The sequence below is a fragment of the Pseudonaja textilis genome, chromosome 1 (genome assembly GCF_049901715.1).
Source record: "Pseudonaja textilis isolate UNSWEBS1 chromosome 1, rPseTex1.2, whole genome shotgun sequence".
NCBI lineage: Eukaryota > Metazoa > Chordata > Lepidosauria > Squamata > Elapidae > Pseudonaja > Pseudonaja textilis.
Window position 1 is genome coordinate 238,566,304 of NC_141990.1, and position 25,906 is coordinate 238,592,209.

At 37.0% G+C, this 25,906-nt stretch overlaps 1 protein-coding gene across 12 annotated transcripts in view; it reads left to right on the forward strand.

Moving 5' to 3' along the window:
* Positions 1-25,906, forward strand: part of SOX6 (SRY-box transcription factor 6) — a 465,066-nt gene that overhangs the window by 212,754 nt on the left and 226,406 nt on the right. The gene's annotated exons all lie outside the window — the stretch shown is intronic.

Below are 25,906 nucleotides of genomic sequence, written 5' to 3' on the forward strand. Positions count from 1 at the left end.
GTGCACAAGAGACTAAATGGCATGTTGATTGTCAGATATAATCTTATTTAATGGTGCAGGATTTCACTTAGTATATTTGTTTCATTCTATAATCTGTGCTTAATATTTGAAGAGATCTGGGCCAAGGCTGATTGGATTTGGGATGGAATGCAAGCGAAGAACAGATATTCTATATCGGAGTTTCTGATTATCCAGTTTGGGGGACAGGTTTCTCATATACCAATGAGAACTGTTTATAAAATTTTGCCATGAGCGTAATGATAAGCTTCCAAAAATTCAAAATGCCCTTAAATGAAGTGAGGGTTGTGGAGCTTTTGACAGCTATGGATAAACTATCACCAGAATATGATTTTGTACTTGAGTAAGTAGATTCTATTGGTAATCTATATTGCAGTTAATATGTTGTTGCTTTTTGGGTAGTAGTTCAGTTGTGAAACTCTGGATGATGATGAAGAAAAAAACCACTTGTGTTTTCCTCCTATATTGGCTAAGATATTCCCCTTAGGACATACGTTTATAGTATCTTAGTATAGTATAGTATCTATAGTATCTAGTATAGTATTGCTACGAATGACCCCTGGTAGAACTTCAGCCTTGTCATATTTTAGAATTGTTGGATTACAGATCAGGTAAACCACAGTCATCAAAGATGATTACGATGGAGTGGGATCCTGCACAAATAGAAACCATTAGGGAAAGACTTTTTTGATGTCTTTGGATCCTGTTCCGATCACAAGCTCAGGCCCATTGATTTTAATGGCAAGATTTGACGTGATTCAGTATGTTTAAATTTTGCAGTTGAAAAAAAATGAAGCAGAAACTTTATAAGTAAGGGTAGACTGAACTATACACGGGAATAGATCTAAGACAGATTCTACATCTCTTTTTTGGCTTAGTTTATATGACAAACACATAGTTAAATATGTTCTGTATAGGTGTTTTAAACTTCTCAACAGTGATAATGTCTCAGATTTTACACAGCCATCTGTCTTTAAATTTAATTTTGAAGTTCATGTTTAAGCTTTTTCCCCCAGCTAAGTTGCTGCCTTCATTTTGATGGCTAGATGATAAATGTTTTAACTTTAATTTTATATTTGGACTCAGCTTTTTTAAAGAACAGAATAAAACAGAGTATTCTTTATTGGCCAAGTGTGATTGGACATACAAGGAATTTGTCTCCGGTTCCTAATTTCTCAGTATACCTACAAGCAACAATGCGATAAATCATAAACCATAAGATACAATTAAAATTATATGACGCAGTGAACAAAGTGATAGTCATAAGATACCGACAGGAGAAGGTAATAGGAAAGATGAGAGGGACTAATAGTAATACAGGCCTGCTACGTGGTTAGATATCTTTAGGCATAAAACAGTGCAGTGGAAATTATATGTTTAGCAAAGTGATGGCATGACGGAAAAAACTATCTTTGTTTCTAGTTGTTTAGGCATGCAATGCTTTAGAGGAGCATCCTGAGGGAAGAGGAAACTTTTAAATTTCAAATTAAGCATCACATTGCTAAGATTTATTTCATTTTTGCAGTTAATGCATGGATTTCCAAGATTCGTGTTTCAAATTTAAACAATATTTCATCTACCTCTTCCCCCCCTTAATATGTATTAATAACTTCCATGTGATTTCTCATATATGAATCAGCTATTTTCCTTTATTAACTTACTTGGACTTCAAATAATTTAGCCTGCAATGCTGTATTGACCCACAATAAGTACCCATTTACACCACTGACACTTGGTTTCTTTGAGACATTTCAAAAAGTCATAGATGAGGAAATGTTCGAATTTTAACATGCTGCCTCAATTGTATTCTAATGAAAACTGATTCAGTAATCAATAATACAAAACATGTGTACATATTTATACATATAATTCTGAAAGTATTTAGTGATTACTCCTTTAATTTTCATATTCTTGAGTGTATTCTTTAAATGAGAAAATTCAAATACCTATTTTGGAAAAAGACCCTGAATTTAGACCAAATTACAGTAAGTAATGGCAGGATTCTCAGATATTATGCTTCAGATATTCAGATATTGTTAGTCTTTTTTCACTGAACAGGAAAGATATTTTAATTTGGTGGGTATATTTAGATACTGATTAGTGTAAGATAACACAACTTTAATATACCCAAAATAACTGAGAAAATTTAAAATGTAATTAAACTAGAATAAACATCTTTCATTAGTTGAGTTTATAAATACTATCCAATGTCTTGCACAGAATGGGATATATATATATATATATATATATATATATATATATATATATATATATATATATATATATATATATATATATATGTACATACATACATACATACATACATACATACATACATTTTTCTGAGGTTCTCGCGGGTATTATTATGTGAATCTTTGGTTATTCGGGTTTTCTCCCGCATAAGATTGGAAGTATCTAGGCAACATTTCGATGAAGTCTCATTCATCATCTTCAGGCTTGTGTCTTCGGTTCTGTGCTTCTCAGAGTAATGTGAGCTTGCAGCTGCTTCTTCCTTTTAACTGCTAGTGGGGGTGTACCAGCCATTTGGAAACCCGCCCTCATGAACAGATGAGTACCTAACATGAAGAATGACACCAGACCCACATCCACGAGGGCACACAAGATGCTACCACCACACTTCCACGTAGAAAGCAGACTCACACCCACACAGAAGATGAGACACGACCACGGACCAGAAGCCGCACTGCAGCTGCATTACTACCCACTTCAAACCCCTCCGAGCCATACATGAAGTGAACTGACACCCACCATGAAGATGCGGCACGACCATGAATGCAAAGATATCTATCTATCTATCTATCTATCTATCTATCTATCTATCTATCTATCTATCTATCTATCTATCTATCTATTGTATTTATTGATTTATTTACTCATATTGATATCTGTTGAATTGACCATGAATTCAACAGATATAAATATGGGTAATATAAATCAATAAATGAAAATCAACCAAAGTGCATTGCTCCCAGGTTACAAGAAAGTGGCATGCTGCAGTGAAGATATTGTGACACAGTTGTTAGCCCAAGTGCTGACAGTGAAAGCTGACCCAACTTGTTGGCAAGACAGGCAAAAAGCTTGTTCCACTTTCTGTCATAGACTCTATTTCAAATTAGAAAGGGGATCCAAAATTGCTTACAACGTAATTTTCAGGTGTTCTTTACTGTCATCAAGCACAGGCACAGTTAATAACCTGTATCTAAAGTTATTGGCCTGCATGCCCAAATCCTTAAATAATTTCTTTACCAGAAGCTCACTTTGGTTCCACTATTGACGGTAATGTTTAACTCCATAACAAAGCCATAAACCATTTGTTTATTTTATCACTTTTTGAGATCTCCTGAATCCACAACTCTGGGCAGCTTACAGATTAATAATAATAATAATAATAATAATAATAATGGAAAAATATAATCAACTAGGAGACCAGAACACCAACCATAAATCACTCTCAATAGAAGAGGCTACCTGTAAAATCATATATTACCCATGGTTATTGTTCTGTATTAAATGACTGAACTACAGACTTTTTAGTTTCTTTCTATTCTGATATCCATTATCATCTACACAGAGATAAATAAAGCTCAGTGTGATATTAACAATATCATTCTCTATTATATTAGCATTATTTCCTGATCTCTTTTCCATTTACCCCAAACTGAGCAAGATATCCGTATGTATTTCTCTTTAAGGATTTTTTTTGCTTTTGTGGCAAAATAGAAAATGTGATAATATTCCTGTGCTACTGCTTGAATTTTATGAAGTGTGATGACATAAAAGTAAAATGACTAAATAAAATGATTTCCCCTCTAAAGGACCCAATTTTGATTTTTGCCTTACTGGGATTTTATCATTAATGACCAGTATCCCACTTGTGTGGCACCAGAGATGTTTGACAAAATAAAAAATAAAAAAAGTTTTAACTATTTTTGTATTTCCACTGTGGTATCTTTTTTTTGGATCATCCATTGTAGGCCCTTATATCCTTTCAAATATCTGCTGTCTCCTGGCCAACTGGACTAGATATGGATTAACAGGTTCTTGAGATTATAATTTTTTTTGATTAATTAACATTAGAAATTTATTAAATTTGTATAGCCACCCATCTCATGTTCCTGCACCTGAAATCCTTCTCTTTAGAGCAGAATGAAAGCTTCTGTTTTTTGTTTGGATAGTGGATTGATCTAGTATCTGCTTGTGATCATGTGAGAATTTGCTCTCATGATAAATCTCTTAGAAGGTCCCTTTGGAATGCTATTGGAGTTTTGGTTTGCTGATGAATATCTTTTGTGTGACTATAGTTATATGCAATATAGCAGCCTAGGACTTTCTCATTTTAAACTGTTCTTTGAGGCTGGTCTTTTCTTATTGTAAAAAAATGGATCCGAAAAGATCCCCTGTAATGGGTACTGCACCTGGAGTCTGTGTAGCAGAAAATACACTGATTAGCAGCATTGTCTAAGCAACTACCATTTTTATGATTGGAGAGTTTTCAACTCAGTCAGTTCTTTGCAAGATCTTTGAATGTTTGTCAATTCAATGACCACTGTTTTTTTAAAAAAATATTTATAAAATACTCCTGACTGCTTCTATTTCTGATGTAACGGCCTTTGAAGAGAGAATAATATGCATACTGTTTTAGACCTGCTTTGAGTGTTCATCTGAAGGCTTCATTGATACAATATATCTTTACTTCAAAATATATCTTTCATTCGGAATATTGCAAATCTGTTGAAATATAAGGTATGAACCATCTGTATATTAAAACAATAATAATTTATTAAACCTTCATGCTGCTTGACTTTCAAGTTTTTGGAGATTCCCTACTATTGCATAGAATTTAGAGTGTTATTAGGGTCTTTGCAGAAAGATCAGAACAATCCTGAATGTTCAGAGATGAAAATCGGCCATCATTATACTGTAAAAATGAAGCTTGAGGTTTTACATGTAGTTCTTGACTTATGAACACTTAGCAACTGGTCAAACTTACAACAGAAAAGGGGTTTTATGACCCAGATTTGAAGTTTCAACATCTGCTTCTCCTCACCCAGCCACATAGCCACATTTTGGGCACCTGACAACCAGTTTGCATTTATGGCCTTTTTCAATATCCTGCAGTCACATGACTGGTTTATGACATCCCCCCCTGAAAACAGAATTTACTCCTGGTTTCCTAAAAGAACCAGTCCAATAAGAAATAATGGGTTTGCTTAAAAACTATTGGGGAAAAAAAAGGTCATAAAATCAGGCATGGTCAACTGCTTTACGACAGTCACAGCTTATTACAAGCCCAATTTCTGCTGTAAGTTGAGGACTACCAGTATGGGGCTTGCAAGGAATTAGAGCAACCTTTATTATCAGGTATCTTTCAGATTTGGAAGGCAACATATTTGGGAAGGTTGAATTAAATAGTCATTGTTCCAAACAGGAGGAAATTTTGCCATATGATAAAGACATCCCTATTAATTTATTGTCATTAGGAAGAGCTTCTATGTAATAGAGTGTAAACATAATTTCTCTATATTTACTAAATCAATTGTATGTTTAAATTAATTTGCAGTTAATATTTTTGAAATGATAATTTACATCTTGTGTCACGTTGAGCTTTTTTAAAAAAATACTTCCTTATTTTAATGGTTAGGAAGGCAGAGTATAAATCAAATACACAAATGATAATCTAACGTATTTAGCCACGTTCATTAATTTATCATATGTCATCCAGTCTCTACAAATAATACTTAGCGCAGCTTATCTGTGGCTAGGAGGTTAGATTTCCCTGCCTTAGTGTAACTCTAGCAATATGGAATGCTAGGCTGGTTAATCATCTGGTATACTGGAAACTTAGCATTTCATTTCTGCTCATTCCCAAGACCTAGCTACTCAGGGACCATATTCAATGTTCATTTTCATTCTTGATTCTCATGAACACTGTAATATCATATTTCAATGAAATGTTTTATAAATAGGTATCCACTCCAGTTTCTGTGTTCGAGGCCATCTTTTAGTATTATTTCACAGTCACATAATAGGAATTCTTTTATAAAATGTAACTATGTCCACTTGTCTGTTTGGTATAATAATCATATAACATTTTATCTTCAAGAACAACAGGAAAAAAGTTGAATAGTCTATTTGTAACTAGCTGTTTCTTTTTATTTGTTTTGTTGCTGTTAGACAGTTCTGGGGGTACTTTGAAGCATAATACCAGCCAATAAAGGGCAGTAATGTTGCAGCAGATTTTTATCTTTTGGATGAGACAAAGACATATATGATCAACACTGACAAGCACTAAAAATGCCCTTGAACTTTCCTGAGGAAAAATATCTAGGTTTAATACCAGCTGTACTATTACATCCTGTTCGTCTCCTCCACATCCCACCCACATAGTTTCCATTAAAGAAAGCACCATTCCTCTATCTTCCTTAAATAGCTGAATATTCAAAGGCTGTGATTATTGTTTAGGTGTCTCTTTCTGACTAGATGTTATAAAACAATGAAAGTGTGGTATGTAAATTATATAAATGAAATAATAAATAATACATGATTAAGATAATCTTTTTATTATTCCTTAGTGTTTCCCAAACATGTAATTTGAAATTAATCCATGTTTATTTGGGCTGAGAACTGCTCAGTTTATGATTTGGAAAGCATTGAAAATTTCTATAGGAAGGACTATATAAAGAGAATGAGCCATTACAGTCAGTAGCACAAGAGCCAGAATGCCAAATCCTGTCCCTCCTTTTTATATATCTGAACTGCACCCCATCTATGATTGCAATTTATTTATTTGCTTAGTATTTATTTATTTACCATCCATCTTACCTCAAGGGTGGCTTATAATCATAAAAAAAATAAAAAATACATACATTTAAAATAAAACTGTATACATTAAAAAGATAAATAAATACAAAATTCAGAACATTAGGGGGTGAGGGCAGAAGCAGGATGGGGGAAGGTGGAATTTGTTGTTAAGTGATCTATCACCTCTATTGTGATACTCTGCCATTGGATCCCCAAGCTAAGTGGCCGACAGCTGCATTGGCTGCCAGTCTGCTTCTGGGTGCAATTCAAGATGTTGATAATCACCTTTAAAGCCCTTCATGGTAAAGGTCCAGACTGTTTGGAGGATTGTCCCACCTCACCTGTGCTGGCAAGAAAGGCTTGTTCTGAGTATTTTAGCTGGTGGGATTCAGGGGAATGGCCTTCTCTGCCATTTCACCCCGCTTCCCCATGAAACATCTTGGCCCCAGTGTGAGGACAGATTCCATTCTCCTGACTTTCCAGTAGAATCTAAATACCTGAGCAGTGAAGTTACATGGGCCATTGCTGGGGCCCAAAGAACTGCCCATGTCACTAATTTCTGCACCAGTTGTAGATTCCAAATGCTGTTCAAAGGTAGGCCCATGTAGGGTGCAGTGCTATAGTCCAGTGATTGCCAACCAGTGAGCTGGGGACCACTGGTGGTCTGCGAGAAAATTTTGGTAGTCCTCAGAGAAATGTCATCCCCAAAGCACCCCTCAAAGCAATTAATGTGAAGGATGTGTGTCTGATTTCATTGTACGAAATGCAATGACAATAAAGTAAACTAACTAATCCAGGCTGTGTGGGAACACAAGGCTGCACTGTCCACATGGCCCATGGGAATACAAGGCTTGCATTGTGAACAACACAAGGTAGTGAGGGGAGGGGGGAAAGGGTGGAGGGGGGGAACTTGCCTCATTCACCCCCACATGCCTTGCTTGGCCACTGGGCTGCTTCTTTCCACTTCCTTCTTCTGCTTTTGGCTGCACACAAGGAAAGCAGCAAAAGTCTTTCTTTTTCTCCCCCAAGATGATTCTTTGGGACCCTGCAAGGCATCCTGCTCCAAGAGGCTGTGCCGGTGCGACAAGTCTCACAAAGACTAATTTCTGGCAGAGTTTGGGGGAGAGAAAGAAAAACTTCTGCTCTTCTGCTGCTTTCCTTGCATGAAGCCCAAAGTCTCTCTCTCTCTCTCTCTCTCTCCCTCTCCCTCTCCCTCTCTCTCCACCTGAGAAGGGAGCTGAGACATATCCTGTGACCCCAAATAAAGAATAATCAATTGGTAGGAAAACGGGGTGGGAAATTTTCCTGCAGACTTTTTGGGGGATTTTCCCAGGGTCTCTGGTCCTCAGGATTTAAAATTATGAGTTTGGTGGTCCCTAAGGTCCAAAAGTTTGGCGACCCCTGCTATAGTCCAATCATTAGTTGAATAGGGCCTGAATAACTGACTGCAGGGACTCTTGATCCAGAAAAAACTGCAACTGGTGCACAACCCAAAGTTGTGCAAAGGCTCTCCTAGCCATAACTGCAACCAGCACTTTGAGCAGGAGGCATAAGAGCAGGAGAGCCTCCAAGTTGAAGATCAGATCCATCTGGACTATTGCAATCCCATCCAGAATTAAAGATGACAAAGTCCCAAATCTTAAAACCTCTTGCACCCAAAGCCATTTGGTCTTGCCAGGGTTCAGTCAAATATCTTTGATACTCTTCAACTATTTTTCAAATAGTTTCTAATCAATCACTAATATAACTCATAGGTATGAGGGAAATTTGAAGAGAAAGAAAATGGTGAATTTATAAAACATGTGAAACACCTTCAACTCAATGTGGTTAGCAAAAGAGAAAATGAATATTTCGCTGCAATAAATTTTGACAGCATAGATAACAGTGTTATGATGTGACAATCCATTTCCACAGCAGAGTAAAATATATTTGGTAGTTGAATTTAGAATTAACAAGTAATCTTGTCTTTCTAATGACTTCCAGCTTTTAGAAATGAAAAATTCTTTAAGAAACTAGTCTGTGTGTGGATTAACTGCATATAAATTGACCTTATATGTCAGGCTTCAATTTATTTTGGTGAACAACCTCTTGTTTCTTTGGAGATGAACTTTGGTTTTAGTTAGTCATATTTGTTCTGCTGTTCCTGCTGTTCTGCCATGGCATCTAAAAGCGTTTTAAGAGCTAGTGACTGTGGTAATGAATGAAAATGTATTTGGAGCACTGGGAGAACTGCATTAGACTGAATAGTCACCTTACTTGTAAAATCACTATGAGAGAGGGGCAGCTGTAAGTAAGGATAACGATTTGTGTCCAGTGCTTATTTACAGAAAATTGTAAATGTATTATTTATTGAGAGCTCTCCAGACAGTGCTTGCCAGAATAAAAATGTCAAGTCTAAGCAAAATGTTATGATAATATAAAAATGCTAGGTACACATTTTGGAGATAGAGCTAATTAGATCAGCTATTCTTAAAGAAATGACATAAAATTCCTCAATGTTTTTACATACTTTAAATGCTAATGTGGTCCTTATTTTCACTAGACTACTTGCTTTGGGATATATTTATCATTACTTTTGAAAATAATAACGTTAACACCTTTACATTTCTGCCAAGTAAAATAAAGTGACATTTATTTTTTTAAAAAAACCTACTTGTGAGATCAGAGCTCTTTGACTGTTAAGGACCGTTAAAGACAGGAAAAGAAAGGAGAAAAATGGGAAATAAACAGCAGCTCCTCATAGCTCTATTTATTTTTCTTTTTGTGCACGTATAATTTTTAGTGAGAACTTTTATTATAAGAATAAAATCAAATGCAAAGTGAAATGAAAGAAAGAGGAGAATAGTAAAAGGTGCAAAGGAAAAAAAAAGAGAATAAACAGAAATGTAAGCTCCTCTTAGCTCTGTTTCAATGCATGATTGCCAGTTGACAATTCTAAAAGAGGTGCTGGCATGGAAGCCAGGAAGCCATGGTGAAATCTTTCTCTAGAGTCGAGAGAATAAAACAATTTAGATTAGCTCTCATTCTGAGATTAATTAACTCCAACCCACTAATTATAGAAAAGCCAGTTCCAATCTTATTTTTACCTTTTCTTGTAAAGAAATAAATGGAAACATTGATAGGGTAATTTATTCATTTTTTTATATGCAAAAAAATATGTTGATTTTACAGTTATTATTATGGTTGGTTGCATAGTCAGCCAGATGTTTAGACTGCATTTGGCGTCTTTATTCACCTATTGAGCATTTCCTAAGGACCTACAATAGGCAAATAATATTGTTTGATGGTGTTAAAGGCATCATCACAGGATTATTTTTATTATTATTATATAAATGTATAGTAGTACCCACTCTAGATTTTGATGTCTGTTAAGAACAAGAGTTTGCTAAAGTATAATATTTAAAGAATAATTGGTAAAAATTATTTACTTTATTTCAAGGTGTTTCTTTTTAAATATTATTTTGTCATTCATTTTTCTATATTTTACCAATAATTGTTCAAGAATTTCTACATTTCCATTCTATCCTCTTCCCAACTACTCAATTAAGTTGTTTATATAATTTTTAGCATGTAGTCTCTGAGAAAAAAAGGTATTTGTTTTTGTCTTCAGAATACAGCAGTATTTTTTATTACATATATATGCTTTCTTTTTGTGATTTCTATGGTACTTTGTTTATAAATAGGTATAAAAACTATTCCATTTGCTTCAGTCCTATGAATTTCAGACCAGGAAATGTAACTTAGGAAGACCCATAGTTCAGTGTTCAGATACATAATTTGGGTATGTATTTCTCTACATTCAATTCAATTCACTCAAATCTTAAGAGCCTCTGAAACAAATTTGGGGAAGTACAATTGCCTGAGGTTAGACCTACTGATCAGTAATATATTCTGTCTCTAATAGCACAGATCAGGAAAGTGATGACTATTTGTCAAGATTAATCAAATTTACTAATGGGTAATTCATCCTTTGTAATAATGTGAGAACAAATAACAGTGATAGCAGATATATGTTATCACCTAAGACCCAAAAGTTTGCAATGTTCTCATCCATTCTTCTGATAGGAAGAGACAGGAAAGAGGAAAAAAAGGATCATAAAGTAAATAGTCAGCTACATCCATCCTAATCATGATCAATGGAAGAAATTACATTTCTGGAGTCATGACCCATATTCTGACATAGGATGGGTTTGTAAACTCATAAAAAATGGGAAGACTATATTTATCCAAATCATGTCAAGCATGGATCAAATGATTCAATGTAAATCCTACAGAAGGTATCAGAAATCAAGAACTTACAAAAATATGATTTAATAACTGAAATCTGATGGGGTAATGATTGGAATAGAGAGCATAAAAGGTATACTTTGTTCAAACAGAAGCAAGAGAAAAAAAACTAAGGGGTTGCATTAAAAATATCCACATAAAATTCTAAGGGGACATACCTGACAACAGAATGAGAGAATCTAGCTAGAAATAAAAGAAGGAATTGAATCAACATCTTAGGTGGTATCTTTTACTGATCAACCAATTAAAGAGAAGGTGTACATTGTAGTTACCCAAAACAAATTGCAGATCTTAAAAGTGTGAAATATTAGTGGTGAAGGACTTTACCTAATATTATTTTGTCATTCAAGCTCTTCCAAGTATGGGCTTTCTAAGAAGTTCTTAATCTGTAGAACATTCCTTATTCAGCTCTATCCATTGAAAAATCCTAGGTAATTGTCAAGTGGCTGCTGATTGGAGAATGGCACATGTCCTTATCTTCCAAAAAGGAAGTCTCAGACAACTACAGGCCAAGCAGCCTGCAAGGCTACTCTGAAATATTCTAGAGCAGATCAGAGAGCAATTGAAGTACCTTGAAAAGAAGCTAATATGTATAAAACATCAGCATGAACAGTTCTTGTCAGAATAATCCTTTTTCATTTTTTTTATTTTTTCCATTCCAGTGGAATGTTGGAAAGTTGTGTAGAGTTGCTCAAGATGTTGTCTAAGTGTCTATCATCAGGAAGTCAACTTGATCAAAACAGAAGAGAGTATGATGTGGTGGAAGAACACCCCCCCCCTCAAAAAAAGTAGAAAGAATGTGTTTGAAAACCAGCCAGATCCAGCTGATTTTGCAAATAAAAAGATTTCAAAAAAATATTCTCTAAGATATCTCTATGGGAGAAGAAGTTGGTAAATCCTTCTCTTCTGTTCATGAGACTTAGAACGAAGTGCATGCAGCTAGGCACAATACAATGGAAAAGCAGAAAGTAAGACACATACTCAGAAGCAATATATATGCACCCACCTTACATGCACAAAATGTAAACACATACCCTGATTAGTACTGGGTGAAAATGCGTGCACACACTATTACTTCATTACCCAGAAGAAAATGCAGATTCATTCTGTAGTAAAAGGTTTGAAAACAATTATGCTCGCCATCCTTTTCCTCACTTATTTGATCATGGGCCCTCATTTGTAAATTAAAGAAAGTTCTGTAACATGTTTTGACTCCAGCAAAACATTTGACTAAGTACTATCTCATTTTCCAATGGGCAGGTAAGTATGGACTGGATTTCACGGGTGAAATTTACATGGGGAAAGCTGGAGCAAGAGAACAACTGAATGCCACAAGGTTTAGTCTTAGGCCTTGTACTTGCCAACATGTCCTATATGAAGAGCTGGAGAAAGGTTATCAGATTTATAAATGGCACGTTTTGTATAAGTAATTCAGAAAAAAAAATTACGATAGCCGGCCAAATTTAGTCCCAGATTCAGGTTTCTTTTATCTGACCATTACCTTGGCAACAGCTCTTCCTTCTGTAATCTCAAAGTCACCCCTCTTTCTTCAGTACTATTGCACCTGCTGTGCTGCTTGCTTGGAGATAGAATTTAGTGAAAGGAAAACACTGATAGAAGCTAATATTTGTAGCTCAGAGTTGAGCTTTGGAGTCCTTGTTGCTTTCTGGGCTTGGTGGTTTTCTTGCAGACCTTTCATTACCAAAGTAAGTAACATCATCAGTGCAAGATGTCTGCAAGAAAACCGCCAAGCTCAGACAGCACCAAGAACCCCACAGAAACAAAACCCAATGTATTCTTGGCCATAATCACAACTCTTACAATCTATCTTATAAGAAATTACCTCTGCGCAGGATTCTTAAACCACAGCTTAAAACTGGAGTATTTACATTCCTTTCTCCCCTCCCATTGGAATAGAGAGGAGTATGTTTTGACCATTACTAGAAAGGGGATTATCCAAATAACTATAGTAGCACACTGTTCTATCTCAGGTTACAGTAAGGCATGCTAGGATGGAAAAAAATGGCTACTTGCTTTTAAAAATATTAAAAAGCCACGGACTATTAGGACCTGCCTGTAGCGCTGATTGAAGTATACATGTCCCTTTTAAGTAACCATTGATCCTTCACCCCAGCATACGACACTGAAATCTGAGCTCTTTCTGCAGCAGGAATAAATTAATTTAATTAAACCACCATAACACCATCTCCTTTTCATTTTAAGACTGTTTCTAAAATGCAGACCTACATATTCATCAGCACATTTCTTTCCATGTCCCTTTCTGTATTTTGCTTGATATTCAAACCAGAAGTAGTATTCCAGCAAAAAGTTGCTCCCTACTTTGTGACAATTTAGTTGGTCTTAAAAAATATTATCATTTTTACCTCTGCCTACCCTACAGGGCAGGGTAAAATTACATTTTATTAGGTTATGAGGTTATTTCATAATTTACCAAATACACAATTCTTATGCACATTTGTATGCTTTATTAAGAAAGAAAAGTTGATGACATGCAGCTTGTTTTGCTTAATCTTATTTCTTGCTTCCTCTACCGCCCAACTTTACAGATAAGGTAATTTATCTGATGCATTATCTAAGCATTTTAAGAGACCACAGATCAGCACGCTGCTGGTTTTTTTAAATAGTAAATTTGTTAATGACTACTGCCAATTTAAAATAGCAATAACAAAAAACCCTCCGCTATGAAATCATTAAATACTTTAACATCATTTTTTCTTTAATGAAATAATATGTTTGTTTTGATAACATAAAACAAATTCACAGTAAGCTTAAAAATCTAGATTTTTGCATATATGTTGCATATAATTATATAAAAGAAATTTAAAATCATTACTCAGAAAGATATGGAAAAACATAGAGTGCCACAGGGAAAATCATTTTGGATGGTTCTGATATTTGTGGATATTGTCACATCACAGCATCTGAATATTTTTCCCAAGGCTTACATTGCTACCCTACCAAGGCCTAGTTTGCAGCATTATCTTGATTACTGGTTCCATTCCTGTTGATAGTCAATAGTAAAAGACAGAATATATCAACATTTTCAACAACATCATTGTCAATTCTAAGGCTGTTTACTCTACCTGTTGCTATTAGCTTGGTTATCTTTATATTTAATCTTAGTCCGCTTTTGTCACTATGCTCCTTGATTTTACTAAAGCTTCCAGATCAATTAATTTTTAGTTATCAGTGTATTGTCTTCAGTGTAGCATCAGCATAGCATAGTATACAGGTAGTCCTTGACTTGTGGCTACATCTCGGACTGGATTTCTGGTTGTACATTGTTACAAGTCATAAGTTGTAAGTCATAAGTTGCACCATATGACTGTACCCGATCTTATGATATTTTTGTGGCAATTGTTAAGTGAATGCCATGGTCATAAGTGTGACCCCATTTTTTGAAATGTGTGTTTTTTGCTGTAAACCGAGCTCCAAAAAATGCAGATTACAGTTGTGACCATGGATGCTGAAACCAGTCATAAATGTGAGCCAGTTGCCAAGCACTCAAAATGCAGATATGTGACCTCAAAGGTGTTTGGCACGACAGTTTAAAGTGGCCACAAATGTTTATGGGTCAGAAAGCACCCATTCTGGGCCTGTTATAATTTTGAATGCGTATAAGTTGAGGACTATCAATTGAATCCTCAATTTATATCCTATATAGTTATATAGTTTCTTCTTCCAATTTTAAACCATACTCATCTTTTCCAAATCTAACTTCCCTTAATAAATATTATACCAGTATAGGTTGTCTTGTCATGCTCTTTTGCCAATCTATACTCATTGTTTCAGCCTGTTCCTGTGCATACCTTGTCCTACTTATAGGTTTCACATGAGGACAATTGGCTATGGAATTCCCACTTTCTTAAGGACATTCAGCAGCTTAACATGGTTCACATAACTGAGGACCTTCCTATAATCAAGAAGTATATCTTGACTATTTTTTGGTATTATTTGGATTTCTCAATTATGCAGTATGCCTTAGCAATAATGTCTATTTGTCAGCCTTTTCTAAAACAGCATGAATATTTAGCACTTCCATTTCTAATTTGTAAGGTACAAATTTGTATGGAATAGTCCTAAGCATTGTTTTGCTATCTGTTAAATTAAAAACATTACACAGTGCCTTCCATACTGTGTTAAATCTCTTTTCTTTGATATTGGTATTTAGATTGACCTTTTTCAATATGCTGAGCACTGTATCATTACTCAGATTTGCTGGCATAGCTTGGTTAGAACTTTCAGGGATTCTATAGCAAAATATAGCTGTTTGCTATATTTCTGTAGATATTTCACCAATTCCCATTGCCTTGCAACTTGGTAATGACTGGAATGCTGAGTTAACTTCATCTTCTAATACTAATCGTTCTTGTAGCTAGGACATTCTTTTAAGGTGTCTTGAATGCTAATATTTTAATTGTACAAACTATATACATATTCCTTCCATGTTTGTTTCATCTTCATTGAATCAATTACTATCTGTCCATTGGTATCCATTAGTTGACCAACTTGATGCTGAAACTCCTTATGAATTTGGATATCTTTTGTAAGCCTTTCCTTGTTTTTCCATATCTGTTTCAATCTTTTCTGTTTTTACTGATATTGTAATACTGTTTCTTGTCTCTTCTAATTTCTTTGTCAAGTTCCTTCATGAAATCTGTGTCTCTCTTGGCTTTGGCTTCTCTTCTCTTGGCAATTTCTATCATTTGTTCTGACATCCAATTTGCTTTCTTGGACTTTGGCAGTTTCTTTTCACAATCACCCTTAACAACTGCTTTGATTTTATTCCATGGTTCCTCTGGTTTTATATCAATGAGATTCAGGATTTCAAAGCAATTCCTGCTGTTGTCCTTGACAATGGCGGGTATATGCTCAAAATCATATTGTGAAAACAGTTCAGCTTTCTTTGGCTGCTTTGGCTTGACTTGGAATTTGCACATTAATAGCTTGTGATCTGTTTCACAGTTAAACCCTAAGAATATTTACTGTCATAACTGTACTCTTCAAATAATACAACAAATTCATCTTCCATGTTCTCCATTTGATGTTATACATACACATATATATATATATATATATATATATATATATATATATATATATATATATATATATATATATCTTTGGTTGTTCGGGTTTTCTCCCGCGTAAGATTGAAGTATCTGAGGCAACGTTTCGATGAAGTCTCATTCATCATCTTCAGGCTTCTGTCTCCGGCTCTGTGCTTCTCAGAGTGAGAAGAGTGACTCTGAGAAGCACAGAGCCGGAGACAGAAGCCTGAAGATGATGAATGAGACTTCATCGAAACGCTGCCTAGATATTCGAATCTCTGTGAGAGAAACCCAACAACTAAAGATCCACATATAAATACCATGAGAACCTCAGAAAACATATATATATATATATATATATATATATATATATATATATATATATATATATTCTTAAGTTTTCGCGGGTACTTACATGTATGGTATTCAGCATGGTTCGGGGATTTTCCCACGTCATTGTAGTTGTGCTTTTAAAGTTGTAGCAATGTTTCGGCAGAATCTCATCTGCCATCATCAGGCTTCTGTATTGTGTTCATCTGTGAGTCAGACTTTCACAGCTGTTTCAGTTTTAAATTTGGGGCTAGCCTACTGCTGTGCCAGAATGTTTTTTTCTTCATCCTGATTGGTTGGGAGTCTTGGTCTGTGTTTATTGGTCTTGGAGTTAGCTGTGTTTCTAATATCTTCTGTCTGTTTTGTGGCTTTTTTTGTCTTGATTGGCTGGCAACATTGTGTTCCTGTATTGGAGGCTTTTAGTGCAGCTTGGCTCCGAGTAAATGGACAGTTATATTTATTAGGAAGCTAGGTTTCACCTGGGTGCCTGGTTGGGGTGTGTTTGAGCTAGAGGTATCAGGGGGGATCTGTTTGTGCCCAGGTGTTTGCCTGGCTTGTGGTGTGGAGATTTTTTTGTTTGTGAGTGCAGGCTTCCAAATAATTGACAGTCTGGTGGAATCATCTCTTCTATTCATTGTGTCTTCGGCTTTGTGCTTCTCAGAATAATGTGAGCTTGCAGTTGCTTCTTCCTTTTAACTGCTAGTGGGGGTGTGACTTGATTGGGTGGGGGTTTGGCTGTGTTCTGATTGGTTGGGGGTGTGTTCTGTTCAGGTGGGGGCTTGGTTGTGCTCAGGTTAGTCTTAGTTGCTGGGGGATTTGAGCTGGTGAGCTGTGATCCTGTTGTTTGGCTTCGCGTTCGTGGTCGTGCTACATCTTCATGGTGGGTGTCAGTTCGCTTCATGTAAGGGCTGGAGGGGTTTGAAACGGGTAGTGATGCAGCTGCGGTACGGCTTCTGGTCCATGGTCATGTCTCATCTTCTGTGTGGGTGTGAGTCTGCTTTCTATGTGGAAGTGTGGTGGTAGCATCTTGTGTGGCCCTCGTAGGTGTGGGTCTGGTGTCATTCTTCATGTTAGGTACTCATTTTTTAATGAGAGTGGGTTTCCAAATGGCTGGTAGGTGGGAGGTATCATCTCATTTATTTATGCTGTGTGGGCATTTTTCTATCTCTATGGCTTCTCTGATTATTCTGTTGTTGAAATGTTCAGTTTTGGCAATAGTTCTGGTATTTTTAAAGTCAATCTCATGTCCTGTGGCTTTGAGGTGTTGGACCAGGGAAGAGGTCGGTTCTTCTTTTTTGATTGAATTCTTGTGTTCTTCAATGTGTGCACTTATTCTTCTGTTACTTTGTCCGATGTATATAGTGGGGCAGGCGGTGCAAGGAATTTCATATGCTCCTTGGTTTTCTAACTCGATTTTGTCTTTAGTGTTTCTTAGGATGGTGGATATTTTTCTGTTGGTGCAGAATGCTGTTTTAATGTTGTGTTTTTGGAGGATCTTGCTGATTTTGTCTGTAGTGCCTTTTATATATGGGAGGAGGGCTTTGCCATTCTCTTGTTCTCTCTCTTGGATTTTGGTTGGGGTTTCTTTTTGGATTAGGTGGGTAATCTTCTTTCTTTGGAATCCATTGGCTGTTAATACGTTAGTGAGAGTGTGTAGTTCGGTTTTTAGGTGTTGTTCGTCAGCTAAGCATTTTGTTCTGGAGATGAGTGTCTCGGCTACAGAATTGATCTGTGCTGGGTGGTGGTGTGAGAGTGCGTGTAGATCATGGTTTGTATGTGTTTTCTTCTGGAAGATGGTGTGTCCTAGGAAGCCATTGGATTGTTTGTATACTAAGACACCTAGGAAGGGAAGAGGATTGTTAGCTTCTGTTTCCATGGTGAATTGTATTTTGGGGTGTAGGCTGTTGAGGTGTGTGAGGAAGTTGTTCAGTTTTTCTTTCCCATGTGGCCAGATTATGAAGGTGTCATCTATGTATCTGAGCCAGAGTTTGGGTTTGTGATCATATTTTTTTTTTGACAGCCACCCAAAACAAATACAACCCCCCCCCCCAAGCACATCCTAGATCTGACCAACCACTGCCTATCCAATACATACCTCACATACAATGGACAAAAATACAAACAAATAGAAGGAGCACCCATGGGATCACCCCTCTCACCTGTCATCGCAAACCTCTACATGGAACACTTTGAAACACAAGCTCTAGAAAAATATGGTCACAAATCCAAACTCCACATGCCTGTATGATCTCCCTATAACTCCTGGGCATGCTCCTGATGAGGTGGCAGATGGTTTCCTGAGGGATCTCCTCCCATACCTGGACTAAAGCATCCCCCAACTCCTGGACAGTCTGTGGTGCAACGCGGCGTTGGTGGATGGAGTGAGACATGATGTTCCAGATATGCTCAATTGGATTCAGGTCTGGAGAACGGGTGGGCCAGTCCATAGCATCAATGCCTTTGTCTTGCAGGAACTGCTGACACACTCCAGCCACATGTAGTCTAGCATTGTCGTGCATTAGGAGGAACCCAGGGCCAACTGCACCAGCATATGGTCTCACAAGGTGTCTGAGGATCTCATCTCAGTACCTAATGGCAGTCAGGCTACCTCTGATGAGCACATGGAGGCCCCCTAAAGAAATGCCACCCCACACCATTACTGACCCACTGCCAAACTGGTCATGCTGGAGGATGCTGCAGGCAGCAAAATGTTCTCCACGGTGTCTCCAGACCCTGTCATGTCTGTCACATGTGCTCAGTGTGAACCTGCTTTCATCTGTGAAGAGCACAGGGTGCCAGTGGTGAATTTGACAATCTTGGTATTCTCTGGCAAATGCCAAACATCCTGCAAGGTGTTGGGCTGTAAGCACAACCCCCACCTGTGGACATCGGGCCCTCATACCACCCTCATGGAGTCTTTTTCTGACCATTTGAGCAGCCACATTTGTGGCCTGCTGGAGGTCATTTTGCAGGGCTCTGGCAGTGCTCCTCCTGCACAAAGGCGGAGGTAGCGGTCCTGATGCTGGGTTGTTGCCCTTCTACAGCCTCCTCCACATCTCCTGGTGTACTGGCCTGTCTCCTGGTAGTGCCTCCATGCTCTGGCCACTACGCTGACAAGACACAGCAAACCTTCTTGCCACAGCTCGCATTGATGTGCCATCCTGGATGGGCTGCACTACCTGAGCCACTTGTGTGGGTTGTAGACTCTGTCTCATGCTACCACTAGAGTGAAAGCACCGCCAGCATTCAAAAGTGACCAAACCATCAGCCAGAAAGGAACTGAGAAGTGGTCTGTGGTCACCACCTGCAGAACCACTCCTTTATTGGGGATGTCTTGCTAACTGCCTATGCTTTTCACCTGTTGCATGTGAAATTGATTGTCAATCAGTGTTGCTACCTAAGTGGACAGTTTGATTTCACAGAAATTTGATTGACTTGGAGTTACATTGTGTTCTTTAAGTGTTCCCTTTATTTTTTTGAGCAGCATTGTTTTGATTGTTTGAAGACTGCATTAGCAAAGAAGTTCAACTATATTTTCCTTCTTAATGTTTCCAGCTTTGGTGTTCCAGTCTCCAAGCAGCCCATCTTGCTTTCATATTCTGTAACTTTCACATCAAATTTAGCTATGAAACTGGTCAACGTTCTTTTCCTGTGCATCAGTGATTGGTGCATGAACTTAGACCCTATTATATTGCATGGATGTTCATTAAATCCACTTGATATTTTTTAGGCATTGCATTGTACCCAAATATCCTTATTGATTATGAAAGTAACACTGCTCCTTCTTCATGGCAGAATATTCTTTATATTTAGTAAATATAATCTGTCTGATAGTGGGCTATTCCACTATATTTCAGTTTGCTGATGCATAAGACATCAGTGTGTATTTAATTCATTTCATCTCTCATTGCACTGAGCTTTCTCATGTTCATGAGTTTTATGTTCCATGTTCTTACCATAATTCTGCCTTTGCAGTTTCAGGTTTTCTTTTCCTGCATGGCAATCTTATCAACAAGATATGCAAAAGTCTTGAATCCAACTGCATCATAAATATCATTACCAGTCTGAAAAACCCTCAATTTTTCTCTCTCAAAAGCATGTTGAGCTCCATCCAATGTGAGGGATCCCTGGCATTTTATGATAATTGTTTCAATATTTCTATACATTGTATTTTCTTGGTAGAATACAATGGTTTACCATTGCCTTCTCCTGTGCAATATCAAATGATGCCTTTGTCCTTGTCACTAAACTGATCATCTACCTCCAGCATCTTTTTGCTTACTTTAACTGGGCAGCTGGAATCACATTTATAACTATGATGACAATAGATACTACCAGCATTCTTTTTTTTAAAATAAAGTTTTATTTGGGTTTTCACACATACAAAATACAAGCAAAATATATTTTTTGAAAATAGCATGGTCCTGGGTTGAACTTCTTTGTACAGACACAAAACTCAATTTCATGCACCTTTTTGTATTCTAGTCCATATCTTGTACTATTCTACATTTTCTATATAGTTTTTCCCCTCTTTTAATTTTCTCAATTTTATTTTGATTATCGCATCTCAATTCAAATCATTATATTTATACGTTTGTCTGTTCTGTTTCAATTTCATGTTGTCTTTTCTCATTAAACAAATTTTCTCCTGTAGTTACTAATTGGAGTATGACACCTTTATATCTTTTAATTACATCCATTCAACTCTTACTTAAAGTTCAATATATACCTTAAGTTTATGACCTTCAATATAATACATAATACATAACTTCCAATCGAATTTTGCTGGTACATTCTTATAATACACCCTATATTCTTAAAAAAAACGATTATAAATATAAGTAATTATAAACCCTCATTCCATTCCAATTCAGTCCTATCATTAATAATCATTAAAATCTTAACATCTTTAACACTTCTTTTCAATTAAATATTATACTTCCTTAAAGACACATATAATCTCCATAATTAATTTTTCCCTTATTTCTCTTCATATATGTTTTATAAATCATTAAATATTCATTTTGTTACATTTATTTATTGACAAGCATTCCACTGAATTATGATAGCAATTTTATCAAACATTTTATTCATATATTGTTTCATATTCTTTAAAATTATTTCTGTTTCTAATATAACAATACTATCTTATGTACCTTTGCAGAATCCCTTTTTCCATTAAATTTTCACCCATTATCTCTAAATAGGCCCTGTTTCTCTATATTTTGTTTCTGTCCTTTATAACTTCTTTTCCTTTCTTTCTTCCCTCTCATCTTCTCCCTCCCCTTTTTACCCCCTTGTCTCTCTACTTCTAATTCTCTCTTTTGCATTTCCCTCTTCTGTTGCTTTCTGATTTTATACTTATTTTTCACTCTTTTTTTTTTTGGAGTTATTTTTCCCAATCTTAAATTTTCCATTCTCTTCCCCCCCTTTCCTTTTTCCCCACACCTAAGATTACTTGTTCATTAAAGATGGCTTCTTCTTTGTCGCAATCTTCTTGTTCTGCAGGCATTTCTTGTTGTTTCTCATAATTCCAAATCTCCATTTCCAAGAACTGAAATACGAAGCCAAAAGAACCTCTCCCTTCTTGTGCATCTTCTTTGTACTTTGTAAGTTCCATTTTCAGTTCTTCTAAGAGTGGAGCCATTTTAAACAGTTTTAAACAACCACCCGATTGAGTTTAGTCATTCAAATACAATAACCAAAAATCCAGAAATCACCAAGTAATCTAAATAGTCCCAAATTATTTCTTCTTATTTCTTTTTCCACTTTCTCTTCCTGGGGTTTTTGTTGCAATATTTCAGTTAAAATGTATTTTTTGGAAGTCTTGTTGAGATTTTGCTGTAAGTTCTTTTTAATTCCAGGCAGTCTCCTCCCTTCCAGATCCTGCCCTTTTATTCTTTTTCTCTCCTTTCCTGTTTTCAAAAGCTTTTGATTATCCAGAAATCTTTATTATCCCTTTGACTTTTTATTTTCAGCATTAAATGCCTATTAATGTCAAAGTGGATTTTTTTTCCAATTTCTTGCTGAAGTCTCTTAGCTGTCAGTATAGGAAAAGGGGGAAAAAAACCCAACTCTTTTCCCTTTTCTCTCTCCTTTGCAGCTTAAAAATCTTCTTAGGGAACAATGTTATTTTTTTTTAATAGTTTCAATTCCAAGGTACAAAAGGTTGCTTTTGCTGTTTGACCCGGTCAACCAAAACTTTCTCTTCTTATCTTCCTCCTGCACATTCTTTTCCAGTTGAGTTCTTCTTTGTGGTGGCTATTTCTGACCACCGCTACGACCGCCTTTGGGAAAGGGAGTAATGGCCAGCTGGGGAGGAGAGATGCGGCTCTCCTCAACCCTGCAGGCAGTCTCGGGGCACTCCAGAGGCGAGCACGGATTGACGCCTCACAGAAATGAGGTTTTGGTCTGTCGCTGAAGAAGCTGAAACCGGAAGTCCACTACCCAGCGTTCTTCATTCATCCCTCCTAGGAACTGTTCTTATATTGAGACAACATAGCAGGATTTGAAGAGGGATGAACAATATATAAACTTATAACAATAAAGATTTTTGCTTAATGTTGTCAGAATCCATCCTGAAGGGCCTACTGGAAAAACCAAATCTTTACAATTTCTGGAAGTGCATAACTATGGGAACTCTCCAGATAATGTGTCTTCGGGTAGATGGAGATCTTGAATAGGCATGTCATGACTTTCTGGTCTGGTTGGCACATTAGATCAGGGAATCCACTTAAAGATTTGAAAGATAGTGTCCCGCCCTAAAATTGGAAATTAGAATTGGATAGTCAACAGCATTTGGAAACTTACTGATGAAGCTCCTACAGCAAAGAGGTAATATAGTGGCATCAAGATGGAGTAGTGAAGATTATGATTATCATAGCAATTTGAAATCTACTTAGGCTGTTACCTTACACCAGGGGTGTAAAACTCAAGGCCCAAGGGCTGGATTCAGGCCCATGGTGTACTTAGAACTGCTCTGTGGGGCTGCCCTGGAAACAGTGAAGGAGCAGCCTGCAGTGCTTCTGCAAGCAAAAGTGGAACTTGGAGGGCTGTATGCTCCTGAGCTCTGTTTTCATTGGCAGAGGGTTTCTGGAGGCTGTGGCAGCTGAAAACAGAGCTTGGGAGCCTGTTTTTTCTGGCAGAGCACTCAGGCCACCACAGGCACCCCCGACATGAATAATGTTGAACTGGCAATGTTCACCCCAGTCCCCTGAGGTCAAACAGAACCCTGATGCGGCCCTCAGTTAAATCAAGTTTGGCTCCCTGCCTTACACATATCTGTTGTTTTTCCTCTTTGGGTCAGTCAAGACTCATGGTGACTGGGTGAAGTTGTCCCTGTTCTTGGCAAGATTTCAGAAGGGCTGAGAGAGAGAAGATTTGATATAACTGGGTTTGTGCCTGACGTGGGACTATAACTCTCGGTCTCTGTGTTTCTGGCTTGGTGGCTAACTATTATGCCGGTTGAGTTTCATTTGAGCTTACTTCTAGGCAACAATTTAGAGAACTGCAATTCGACTGAAAAAATATGGTACATGGTGTGGGTATGTGTATATGTGTGTGTGTGAGAGAGAGAGAGAGAGAGAAAGAGAGAGGTTTTGTTTCTCTTTCTATATAGCACATGTGTGCATGTTCAGTAGTTTTGTTTTGTTTTTAAATGCAAGCCTATTAAGAAACTAGTGAGCATGAAATGCAAAGAACCTGAAATAATGTGAAATTCGCCAAGTTGTCAAAGTTAATTTCTGACCTTGCTTGGCAAATCTTGCCATTTCTTAACCCCCTCACCATTCTATGAGTCCCTGAGGCTGTACAAACTGGCGTGACATCAGTTCAGTTCAGTTCTATATCCTCTTTTAATAATGTTGAATTGATTCTGCCCAACTTTGATTCCGACAACCTGCTTGTCTTGGGGAAAAATGCTGTGTTTAATCAGTGGCTCTCTCTCTTCGGCATAGTTCCCACTGTGCAGGACTAGAGCCAAAGAATAGGGCAGTTGCCTGTCATTTCTGTTTCAATAGGCAATGTGGCGTTCTTCAGCTGAAGAGACAGGAGTTGGAACTGCTTGTTAGGACACATGATCAAAAGCCACTTTCTGCTTCCTGCCAATCAAGCCTCATGTTGCCTTGTGGGGCAGACATTAAATAGATTTCTTTTTCCTTGCTGTACATTGTGGGCACTTTGCCAGGTTGACATGTGAACTATTACAAAAGATATCAGAGTTTCCACTGTTTGCTGGCTGTTTTAAAATATTACCAAGTTGGCTGGTGCTCAAAGTAGAATAAGTTTAAATAATGCATTATGATAAATTTCCATTTGCATTATTCAACTCCTTCATGGTTTGAAGACTTCATAGATATTTTGGGGATGCCAAACCAGAATTTGGTTTCCTGAATGGGAAACAAAATAAAACACCAAACAGTTGAACAACTGTATGACAAATAGATTTGAACAAGATGATTATTGTCTGAGGTTATGACTGAGTTGTCTGTTTCCAATGATGTGTGAGAGTGTGCTTTGAACAACCCATTGAAAATGGTATTCACATTAGCTGCTCTAAAATAAATCCACTAGACTTTTTTGTGTTGAATTTGCAACAGTTTTAAAATCATTATCTTTGCATTCCAGAAATATTAGGTTAATTGGGTAGATTGGATGGCAGTTCACAATAACTATATTTATAAATGTCAGAAGGTAGTTTTTTTTTCCTTTTGGTTCCTTCTCCCGAGTTCTGTCTCACTCCTTCTTTCCCTTCCACTCCACCAGCCTTCATCTTCTGTTTCTACATTACTACCTCAGCCTCTGCCTTCATGGCAATAAAACTGGTGGAGGCTTTCTGTAGCACCATTTGTTAATTTTTAAACAAGCCATTTAAATAAGTCATTCTCAGAAGACTTATCTCCCTTTGCCCATCTGAATTCTTGTCAGCCACCCTGTGTGTGTCTTGGAGTGTACTATTTGTTCTAGTGATTTTATAAAAAATATTTGTGTGTGCGTGTGTGTGTGTGTGTGTGTGCATGCGTACACACCAAAAATGTGCCATGGCAATCTAGACAAACTCGTTTAAACAGTGAACTAACCGTAAACAGCTGCTCCCTCAATAAGCCATTCTTTATAATACCCTTATTACCTTCTTGTGTCTCAAATTCTGATTAGTCAACAGTGCTGATTACTGTATGGCATTCCATAGCCTGCCTGCCTTGGGCTCAGCTGCTCGATATGATTACAACACAACTTATGCATTGTTTTTTCCCCTCTCCCCCACCCCCCTTGGCAGTTTCTGCTCAGGCTATAGGTCTGAAAGTAGACGAAGAAGTTTTGTTTTCAGTTTGGGAAATAGACTATTCCAATGTTTTTTTTTTATTTTTACAGAGAGGTAA